This window comes from Orbicella franksi, chromosome 7 (assembly GCF_964199315.1).
Source record: "Orbicella franksi chromosome 7, jaOrbFran1.1, whole genome shotgun sequence".
Lineage (NCBI taxonomy): Eukaryota > Metazoa > Cnidaria > Anthozoa > Scleractinia > Merulinidae > Orbicella > Orbicella franksi.
The window spans coordinates 26,533,063-26,545,073 of NC_138151.1; the positions used below are offsets into that span (position 1 = coordinate 26,533,063).

At 38.3% G+C, this 12,011-nt stretch overlaps 1 long non-coding RNA gene across 3 annotated transcripts; it reads left to right on the top strand.

Annotated features, from left to right (window-relative positions):
- Positions 1-4,695: 4,695 nt before the first annotated feature.
- On the top strand, positions 4,696-11,739 carry LOC145493284 (uncharacterized). Of its 3 annotated transcripts, XR_014050115.1 has the most exons (8): positions 4,696-5,899; positions 5,970-6,060; positions 6,580-6,662; positions 7,395-7,468; positions 7,975-8,059; positions 9,037-9,121; positions 10,865-11,648; positions 11,682-11,739. It is a non-coding gene; the product is annotated as an uncharacterized LOC145493284 (long non-coding RNA). The 3 variants fall into 3 exon arrangements; XR_014050113.1 differs by having other exon boundaries at positions 10,865-11,712; XR_014050114.1 differs by lacking the exon at positions 5,970-6,060 and having other exon boundaries at positions 10,865-11,712.
- The last annotated feature ends 272 nt before the right edge of the window (positions 11,740-12,011 follow it).

The window sequence follows — 12,011 nt, forward strand, 5'->3', positions numbered from 1 at the left end:
TGAGGGTATCCCCTGGGTGTTGTAGAAAACGAATGTGTTTATAGTGCGGCACTAAAATCGTAGTTTTCGGCTCCTCCTTTCTCGAGTGCTTAAAAAACCTCTTTGGTTCCGGTACGTCATGACCGGGCACCGCTCCCTATCCTTATCGTAGACAAATCTACCAACTGTCGTCAGTCGTAACCGCTTAGTGATTTATTCCTCAATACTGCCGCTTTGCTCTTACTTATCAAGTGTAGTGCAACCCACATATGACAAAGTGTCAAGGGACTGGGAAAATGTGTTCGTTAAAGCAGTGGCTGATTTCATTATACTGAAATGGCTTCCCCTGTATCTGGCAGTCTCAGGGAATCTTCGATTCAGGCGTTGGAGCTAACCCTTAAGGGGGTTAAAAATAGCTCTTGTATGTGTAAGGTTAGGTCAAAAGTGCTCCATAATTTCCTGAATATTAAAATTTCGAGTGCCTTTCGCCCCTGTTTAAGACATCATTTCCCCTTGTCATCACCCACGGGTCATCTTATCTTAATTGGTGGGTGGCGTGACGCACGTGCTGTTTGCGTCATTCGCTCGTGTCAGGTTATACTTCGTACCCCCGTTTACTTCCGGGGCGTTGACTCTTCAAGTAATTTGTTCCTGGATTATCGTTTCATTTACCGACCTGGCAAACATTTTGGGCGTGCTGTGTGTATTTTTGGTCCACGTTTCCGGAGTTAGTCGCAATTGGCGGAAATTAAAAGTCAGTAAGTGACATGCACATGAATTCTAATTTGCATCTTCGACTCAAAGAGCAAAGATTGTACGTTAAAACAAAAAAAAAACTATTGGAGCATTTGAAGTTGTAACATCTTAGTTTGATACACGAAGTGTAGCACCAAAATGAATTTTATTGCCTCGTTAAATTTCTTGCCCACGCTTTGGTTCACCCGACTGAGCTGCATTTTCCGTTGTTAGAACCCTTGTCATGAGAACGTAGACCCTGAAAATGTGTAAGGAGACTTAGGATGACTTTTTGAAAGAACAGTATGAACTATGTTAAGTGTGAAACTTGAGTCTAAACAATCCAACAACCAAGTGCTAAAAGCCGGGGACACACTTGAAAGCTAACGCTGAGCTTGTGTTAGTGCATAGTTCATTGAAGAACATCTTAAAAACGTTTCAGAAAAGAAGAATGTTCAAGCTCAGTATGAAAGTTGGACGTTTTACCAAAGAAGAGAGTGTAGTTACACGGGGGAACTCCGCTCTGTATAAGGGCATTCTAATACTGTTGCTACAAGACTAGTTAATGAGTTCGTTATTCCGCCCTGATTACACTTAAGTCCGTTTGTTGTTACATGAAGCCCTCCAGGTTCCTCTGGGTAATGATTTTTATCCCGTGAAACATTCGCGGAGTTGTTCCTTGAATGACCTTATACATCACTCGGTGAGTAACAGACTGAGGTGTTGACCAGGTAGGTGAATTGGATGTAGGCCATGAGATAGCCTCTTAAATCAATAATTGCAAGAAGCAAAAATAGTGAGCGTGAAAATGGCCACACGAAAATTGATAGCGAGGTGACTGGGAAGATAGGTTCTTTCTCCTCGCCCTCAGTCTCCGTGTGACCATTTTCCCTGGCAGGTTTTATGGTCCGTAGATCTGGCTTGTAGTTCAACCGGTACTTAAAGTACGCTTGACAGCATTGAACGGGAAGTATGTCACGGTTTGTTAGGTAAAAAGTATTGTATGGCGAAAGAAGAGCTGAAACCATAACCATCCACGCTTTTTTAGGGGAGGGGGTCACTTTTGTTTTATCAGTTCATTTATTCTTTGTTTAAAAGCGTACAGATGAAATAAAACGGGACATAACGAAGTAACATGCGAGGCACCCTCATTCCTAGAGCCCTTTTCTTGTGAACGAGGTTCCATTTGATACAGGATGAGGAAGATAGAGGCCTGGGCACCCCTATCCAAGTTTGCTGGAGGGCAAGTACTAGAAGAAAAAAGAACACCTGCCGATGAATTGTTATTCATTCGAAATGTTTCTTTGACTACAATATACGCGAGCCGTATAAAGTGTATCATCCACTAAAAACTGGTGGTAACTTTACAATGCTTATGAAAAGATTCACTAATACACAAAAGAAACAACAATCTTGGACAGAATAAATGGAACAACTATCCCCCACCCCCCCCCCCCAAGAAATGATGAAGGCGCGAAGGAGCAAAAATGCGCCATTTTGGCATCATTGAAATAGGGGGGGTGGTCCTGATGTTCCATTTATTGTGTCCAAGATTGCAATCTTGTACAGAATAAATGGAACAATTATCCCCCATCCCCCCCCCCCGCCCCAAGCAATGATGAAGGCGCGAAGGAACAAAAATGCGCCATTTTGGCATCATTGGAATGGGGGGAGGGGTGGTCCAGATGTTTCATTTATTTTGTCCAAGATCGCAATCTTGGACAGAATAAAATGGAACAATTATTCCCCATCCCCCCCCCCCAAAGCAATAATGAAGGCGCGAAGGAGCAAAAACAGAATAAAATGGAACAATTATCCCCCATTCCCCCCAAAGAAATGATGAACGCGTGAAGGAGCAAAAACGCGCCATTTTGGTATCATTGAAATAGGGGGAGGGGTGGTCCAGATGTTTCATTTGTTTTCTCCAAGATTGTAGTTGAGATCTCACAAATTTGATCTTTTATTTCCCCTCTCAGAAAGTACGAGGTAATTTCATCGCAATAGTCAGCTATCAACTGAAGGCGGCTATGGGGAAAATAGTCCTTGCCAATCCCAGTCGATTGGGTTTTGTACTGAGCTCTTTTTTATTTTTTTTTATTTTATTTTATTTTATTTTTTTTTGTGTGTGTGTGTGTGTGTGTGTGTGTGTGTGTGTGTGTGTGTGTGTGTTTGTTTTTGTTGTTTTTTTTCACGAATTTCCTGATGATCACCCCGCAGAATTTGGACCAATTTAAGATTGACGAGACTATCTCGTGATTTAAGAACTTATTTCAGAAGTCACTGACTTGTTTCAGGACTAACAAACTCTAGGTAAGAACCACCTTCTGTATCAAAATAAACAACACCGATCAAAAGCTTAATTTTGAAATGATCACAACAATATTGCCATTTAGGAAACGCAAACTTAGAAACACTCAAATTACGCCAATAAAACAATGAGGTGATTTAAGAGTGAATTCGTAAGTACACACTGAAGAGTTATCTTTTGAAAACCTCTCTATATACACTATCTTGTACAGCTGGCTGAAACAGAACAAGCATTATTATAACAATGGACTAATTTAAGGTGTTCGACCCTCCCTTCAAACTTAAGGTTAAGAACACATTAAAGTACACACCGAAGAGTTATCTTTTGATAAACTCTGCGTCATTTTGCACAACTGATTGGAGCACGACAAGTTTGAATACAACAATGGACTAAATTAAGATGTTCGACCCTCTCTCCAAACTCAAGGTTAAGAACACATTGTACAGCTTTGTAAACAATACAGCATGGAAGTACTTAAGGAAAGTGCTTACATCCAGGTTTACTTTCTCTACAAACTCCGAAGCTAAAAACACATTGCTCAGAAGATGGACAGAACAGAAAAAAATTAGACAAGGTCCTGCTTAGCAGGATAAACATTGTCACGAAAGTCATCTCTTCAAACCCAAGGTTAAGAACACATTAAAGTACACACTGAAGAGTTATCTTTTGATGAAGTCTGCATCATTTCGCACAACTGATTGGAGCAGGACAAGTTTGAATACAACAGTGGACTAAATTAAGATGTTCGACTCTCTCCAAACTCAAGAACACATTGCACCTGACAGCTTTATAAACAATACAGCATGGAAGTACTTAAGGAAAGTGCTCACATCCAGGTTTACTTTCTCTACAAACTCCGAAGCTAAAAACATTGCTCAGAGGATGGACAGAACAGAAAAAATTAGACAAGGTCCTGCGTAGCAGAATACACATTGTCACGAAAGTGTTTTAAAATAGCGTTCATCTGGATATCTACGTGTAAGGTTTTTCACCCACAAACACAGAGTTAGAAACATATTGCACAGAAAGTAAATAACACAACGAGGTCCTTCTCGTGTAATGACGTATTAGAAGCTTTTATTTTAAGTTCACGGTTAGGTTTTCTTTTCCAATAAACCCAAAGTTAAAAACATATTGCACAGTAGAATGAACGTTCTTATCTCGGATTCTTTCTCTACAAACTTCAAAGTGCTCGCCCCCTCGAGCCTTTACGTTGTAAACACTGAGCGAGGGTAAATCATGGTTAATATTTTTAGTGATTCTAAAGCACATTGCAAATAGACCAAAAGAAAGGTAAAACAAAAAGATAATGCAAAAGACAGAAGTCAAGAACATCAGGACCTTGTGCTGATTTGAGACACCTAATGGTTCTACAGAAAATACCTGTGGATATTAAAAACTTTTCGGAGTTTCAGTTTTAAAGCTCTGTAGGGCTTAACAGTTTTCCATTTGCATTACAGTGTAATCCAACGTGAAACTGCAAAATTTCCCGAAAATGCCTCACATACATGTTCGATTATACTGTAATGCAACTGACAAAATTTTATCCGTAAAAAGGGCTATTCATTAGCGTCAGTGAGGCTATCGTGCGATTAGCTGTCACACTGCTAGCAGTCTGTTTTTTCCTCGAAAACAGGGAGGGATATGATTGAAAGGTGAGACGTTCCAGGCTAGAGGGGATTGCCCTCGTTATTTCGTCTGGGGACATAATCGATTCGTGTGGACGGTCTGCTAAAATCAACAGCACGTGTGGAAACAGCCAATCACGTGACACTTTCGAGAAACACCTGAAAGATATCCCGATTCCCGTCTCTTAACAGGCCACCCAAAAATGCCAGCCTTACCACCATTATGGAAAGCAAATTAGTGGGAAAATGTCCAGAAAAAAGTTATAAGAAGCCCAAGGTATATTGTGTAGGTTCTCGGTTGGCAAAGTATTTCTTGAATTTTCCGTCTTTTGAACATACTAGTATCCAATTCGGCCAACTTTGATTTTGTGACTATCTTCGCATAAATATTCCGTTGATTGAAGATAAACTCAAAAAGCTATCTTGATAGAGTGGAGGTTAGGAAATCTGTCTTAAAAGGTCTAAAAAGCAATGACATCTTTGATGTCACATCCGGTTGAGTATGCCATCATACCTAAGGCACAATCTAAGATCACGTGCCCAGAGGCATGATGTCTTTGAAAATATGGCGGGTGTTTCTTGGAAGGTAAGACATTTTGGCGTTTTTCTGTTTTTATTTGCTCTTCTGTGGTTTTTTATTATATTATCATAAGAAAAATTTACTCCTTCGAATCGAAAAGTAACTTGCAGAAGTTAATGCGAGAGGAAAGAACGTTATTAGGAGGTGAATTTGAACACATGGCAATAACATTAATAGGTCTACGCTCCCGGGTCTACGCTACTAAATCACTAGGTTGGTCTTCATAAGAAACAGTGTTCAAAAGCAGTTAGCTGTGTATAGTTTTGAACCTATTTTTGAACCCAGTTGGAAGCTAGATTGTCGAGTTTTCATTAATATTTTCAGCAACAGGATGACCGGTTTCCACAAGAGGGCAAAACTTCTTGAACTGAACTTCTTTATAAGAAAAACTTTCCTCTAGATGGTCAAACCAGGCCAAACCTTTTTGGGTAGTTGTTGCCATCTGGTGATATAAACAAAGTTTGCCCTGTTCTGTTGTTGTGCCATTCATCTCAAGACTGCAGCCTCTTGTTTGGTATTTGCAGTTTTTCCAGTGCTTACAAGGCTTGAATGCTTTTAAAACATTTCCTTTTTCTTACCAGATAGAAAACAGAGAAGCAACAATAAAGGCTATGTGCTGAGAATTATAGGGAAAGAAATTCACTTTGTAATATTAGAATCCCATATAAGGTGAGTCAAGATTTCTTTTTGTTTCGTTGGACTGGTTATTAATAAATATTACTTTTGCTACCTGTATTAGGAATAATAACACACAATGCTGGCAAAATGAAGTGAGCAGGAAAGTGGTTGTTTTAATGTTGTTCAGCTATTTCAAGAATCGTTTGTTACGGGTATGTGACAACATAACCTAGCTGTGCCTGGGGCACTGTTGTTGATAAGGGAGGGAGGAACCAATTTCTTTCCACTGTATGTATTAGTACTTCCTTAACCATTTATCTTCGTGCCCAGCCTAATGGCTTAATGGTTTGTGAACTGGACTGCACATCAAGCAGTCTTTGGTTTGTTCTTGGGCAAGAAACTTCACTCTCACAGTACTTCTCACCACCCAGGTGTACAATTATTGGTACTTGAAGAATTCAATGCTGGCAGCTGACCCTGCAACAGAGAGGCATTCCACCTAGGGGATAGGGGGAAAGAAGAAAATTAGTATTTAATACTTTTTACCAGTTAATGCTTAGAAACCCAGCTTAAGAGGCAGTGTTTTTGATCTCTTGGTCTGACATTTCTTTTAAGAGAAAAATTTCCACTTTTTTAAAGAAATTTTGAGAATATTTTTAATTGCATAGAGTGTAAAACTTAAAAGGTTAAGGCTGTCTTAAAGGTTAAAAAAATTTCCTATTTCCTACTAGATACAAAACGGAGAAGCAACAATGAAAGTATGCGCTGAGGCTGAGTAGAAAAAATCACGATGAAACATTGGATTCCGTATTAAGTGAGTCACGATTTCTTTGTGTTTGGTGTCATGTACTGAGTATGACAGTGCACAGTGCAGGTGAAAAATTTTAAACAAATGGAGATGTTGTAGCTGTTTCACTGTTCAGCTATTTCAAGAAACTGTTTTGGGGCCATACTAAACCTTAGCCCTTCAGGGGAAGGGTGTAGGGGAACCATTGTTGATGGGTATTCCTTTGTCTGAGAAGGGACACAATAATCAAATGTTAAGTACATACTAGACTACAGATCAAGATGCCTAGGTCTCTGTATTGTGTTCTTGGGCAAGTCACTTTACTCTCACACTACCTCTCTCCACTGAGGTGTACAAACGGGTACTGGGTAAGTTAAATACTGGGTGCAAACCCAGCGACAGACTTGCATTCCATCCCATCCCATCTTTTTCAAACCTTGTAGGGTTGAAATTCTTAAAAATTTGATGATTCTTTTTTTTTTGTTGTGTGGTTCTGTAAAGTAGACAGACTTGCATCCCATCCACAGGGGAGCAGAACCACTTAAAATCACTTAAATGTGACAGAGACTGGGTTAAGCTGTGGTGGTTTAGAGAACTTGGCCTGATGCAGACTTTACGTTGCCTTCCTAGTCCAAACTCCCCATATATAGTATGGTTAAAACTTTGAAAACCTGATGACTTATTTTAAATTGTGTAGTTTGTAAATCTTACGAGATCAATGCTGTCATAAAGGTTAAAACAGTTCCCATTTCTTACTAGATACAAACCAGAAAGCTGTGAGCTAAGACGTTTCTGGCGAAAGATTCATATTGAGGCAATGGATTACATATCAGGTGAGTCTTTGTGTTTCTTTTTGTTTAGGCAGAAAGGTTATCAGTTACTCGATCTTACCTGTGCTAGGAATAATGGCACACAATGCAGGCAAAAAAATATTAGAACAAAATTAAATAGAGATGTTACTGTTTCACAGTTCAGCTATTGCACTGCTTTTGTGTTTTTGGGCATGACATATTATTCTAACAATGCCTCCTTCCACTCAGATATACAAATGGGTCCTGGGTGAATTTTATACCGGAGATACCCTGCAACAGACTGGCATTCCATTTAAGTTAGGGAGTGGGGGTAGAAAGGTACCTTGATGCTACAGAAACTGGGATAAGGTGTGGTAGATTGGATCACTTGGCCTGATGAAGACTTAACCTTTCCTTCATCATCAAGACTCCCCCTAGTAGGGTTAAAACTTTAGAAATCTGATGGCTTATTATTAATTGTGTAGTTTGTAAAACTTAAGAGATCAAGGAATTCCACAAAGCTTAAAACATTTGCAGTTTCTTGCTAGATACAAAACACAAGCAAGGAAAAGAGCTATGTGCTGAGACTCTAGAGGAGAAAGAATCAAGTTGAGACATTGAATCCCATATAAGGTCAGTCGCAATTATTTTATGTTTGGTATCATGTACTAGGAATAAATTTGCACAATGCAGGCAGAAAATTGAAACAAATAAAGGTGATATTGTGTCACTACTGTTCAGCTATTTCAACAAACCATTGTTATCTGGCTGTATACCTTCGGGGGTAGGGTGTACAAAACTTCCTTAAGACTACAATGTAGGGGTACTGATATTGAGGAGTGTTGTTTTGTGGGAGGAGGGGTGCAGCGCTCTAATGGTCAGTGTACGGGACTGCACATCAAGCAGTCTGGGTTTGTGCCAATAGTTAGGGTCTCTGTGTTGTGTTCTTTCCTAGACAAGGCACTACTCTCACACTACCTCTCTCGAACTAGCTGTACAAACAGTTACTGAGTGAATTTACCACTGGGTGCTAACCTTGTGACAAACTAGCATCCCATCCAGGCAGAATAGATTATACATAGAGGATATTACACGGTGGCGAGAAGATATGAATTTTATGTTCGAGTGGCAAGAGCAATATCTCACAAGTGAGATATTGTTCTTGCCACTCGAACATAAAATTCATATCTTCAAGCCAACGTGTAATGTTCTTTTTATTATATGGAGAAACCAATTCAACAAAAGCAAAAGGCGGGAATCGTGACTTCATTGAACGATACGACACTCACAAAGGTGACATACGGAAAATACGGCACTCGGGTCCCGGATGAAGTGGCGTATGGAATCTACGAGTGGTTTAGTTCCCAGTAAAACACTCTTCTCCATATAATAAATCTTAATATCACTTAATGCAAGAGAGACCTGGATATAAGCTGTTGTGGTTTGGATAACTTGGCCTGATGCAGACTTAGCCATAACTTTATTGTCCAAACTTGCCCTTGTAGGGTTGAAATGGAAAAAATCTGGTTAATTTTTATAGTTGTGTGGCTTTTGAAATTAAGCAATGAAGGATGTCATAAAAGTTGAAACATTTCCTGATTCTTATGTAGATACAAAACAGACAGGAAGCTATAAAAGCTGTGCTGAGACTCGATAGGAAAAAGAATCAAATTGAGATGTTGGATCCCTTATTGGGTGAGTCTGATCACTATTTTCTGTTAAAAGGAAGGTTTTCTAATCACTTGATGGTGCGTGTATTAGGAATAATTGAACACAATGCAGGCAAAGAATTTAAGCAAATAGAGATGGTATTGCTAACTGGATACCCTCTCCCTTCAGGGTTAGGTTATACAAACATTCCTTTTAAGAATGCAATACTGTTTTTGATGAATATTCATATTATGAGACGGTGGGCCTAATTGGATCAATGACCAACTGCTTTCTGGCTTGGTGATGAACCTTAAATTTCTCCCGACAGTCTCAAACATAATCGTGAAGAAACATTAACGGGGATTTAGAGAGTACTTTCAGAAACAAATTGTCTAGATAACTCAAAACCAGTAAGGAGAATTTGTTTCTTGGCTCAGGACTCTGAATAGTAAGGACTAAGCATTGTGAAGAAAGGTTATGAACTGGAGGATATTGTCTTGATATATCACCAAATTCTCACAACAAACCCTGAAAGAAACTTACAGACAGCCTGGAAATGTAGATGTGAAGTTCTTGTTGAAAAGGATTATGTACTTTATCATTTCAAGAGTGCCAAAGTAAAAAATGTGCCTTATTATATTTTGCCATAAAATGTGTATGAAAATACTTCAATTTGAGTGGACAAACATAGGGACCACATAACAATGAGTGCCAAATGACAGTACTGCGTGTGTCCTGAAAGTACACCTGAAATAACTTTCTTGGTACAAAACAAACGTCAATCTCATCGCATGCTAAAACTTAAACATGTTAAATAGTGGGAGAGGAATGCTTCATAACTGCATTCAAGTCAGGGAGTTAGTTATGTATAGATTTGTTCGTTTGTTTCTTGTGTTTGTTTATTTATTTATTTTATTTATTTTATTTATTTATCTACTGCCATCATATTTTCGGATTTCCGCCATTGAGTGAATTTCCCTCGGGGATTTCAGATACCACTGGGAAACGTTCTTGAAATAGCTGTCAAAGTGAAAGTCGTTTTCAGTCGTAGTTTCATAAAAGTCATCTTTTCAAAACTAGCTGTAGCTGTCGAATTGTCAGATCAAAGGTAAACAAGAGAAAACCATAATAGCCTGTAAATTACTGTAAAATCTCTTGTAATTCACTAATCGTCTTGCACGTACTCTTCGAAAACAGTTTTTGCTTGTTTGCTTAAGTATTGCATTTGAACAACAGTTTGAATTTTAAAGCAACTTGTTCTTGTTATTCCCTTGTGCAAATATGTAGATTAATTTTTTGTTTGTATTTGGTATAAGCGTCCGGCAAATTGCATTACTTTATTTTAATACTGTAAAGATATGAATCTACCCGGAGCTTTTTATTTTCAAAAATTTCACGAGTTACTGAAAGATTGGCGAAACCACACATTCATTCATCCTCAGAAAAAATATGCAAATACTGCCGTTTTGTCGCCAACATTTTTGCCGTGAGAGTTTTAATGTGCTATTCTGCCGGTGGGCTTTTCGCCTGCAAATGAAGGTTAATTTTAGAGTGCTATATTTTAGCGGGCGCTATTTATTTTGTGTGGCTGCTTGTCTACGTTTGAAGTTGTTCTTGATATCATATGTAAACTGTGTATTTCTATGATGATGATAAAAGCAAACAATGAGCGCGTTCCCCATGAGAGAATTGACTTGTAAACTTATGTCGAGTAGACACTGTATATTTTGTTCTGTGGGTTTCAGTATAACCATTGTTAATTGGACGTTATATTTATCTTTCTTTCAGGCTGCCATCTCAAGTGAACATGCAGCGACATTAACATGGAGAAAGAAGCAAAGGAAAGCAAAGAACTTCGTTGAGATGTTTTCTCAGTGGATCACGTTTTTGAAATAAGGTAGATTTTCCAGACAAAGATTATTTCGACTGAGTTTCTTGCGAAAGATTGTTAGGCGGAGTTCGTGTTAGTGATTTCAAAAGTCAAGACCTTTTAATTTAAACATATTTGGAATTACTGTCAAATTGTGTAGTTTCCGCTGCCGAATTGTCTTGTATCTTGCTAGTTTTCGAGGAAGCCGTGAATTGTATTTCAAGTTTGTAGCTTTAAAATTAAGGAAGAATATTAGCATTACCTGGAGTTGTTCTCTAGCCTGGAAGTCTCGTTATTAAACTCGTCGAAACTGCTGTCTAATTGCCTAATATCTAAATTTTACTGAAATCTCTCTAGTTTTCGAGGACGCATTGAAAAGGTTGCGCTTTTAAAAGGACCAAGAAAAAAATCGAAGACTGGCAAAACTGTCCTTAGAAAAAAACGTCTGCAATTTTAAATGGTGTCTGGTTTCGAGTCAAACTCATACTGAATCTTTCGGCGGAAAAAATCTTGCGCCACGTAGGATTTTTTCCATTAAAAGTCACAGAATATGTTTGATTTCTGGCTAGACTCTGTTCAAATGCGCAGAATTTTTTTCTTCCTCGCAACCCTACATAGTCAAAAAATAGTAAAAGAGATAGCCTACATTTTGACTAGTTACCAGGCCCTTTTAACAGCGCAACTTTTTTATTTTGTTTACTTGTTCAAATTGTTTGTAATGAATTGTAATTGAAGTATTAAAAGCCAATAAAAGTTATATTGAATACGCGTGTGTAATTGACTTCTATTTGCTGTAGTATACTGTATTTTTATTGTCTTTTATTTTTTAACAATGTTAAGGTAAAGTACACAATAAAAACCACCACTTGCTGTTTTCATATCATTTAATTTTATCGTTCTGCAATAATTAATTAATAGAAAATCAGTTAAATTAAATTAAAACGAGTGAAGGAAAAAGTTCGCGTTTAAAAACTAAGACTTTTGGCGGGAAAATTTGAAAAATTTGCACAGCGTTTCCCCTTACAACTTTTTTTGAGAAAAATCTAAGAGGTTACCCTTCAGAAG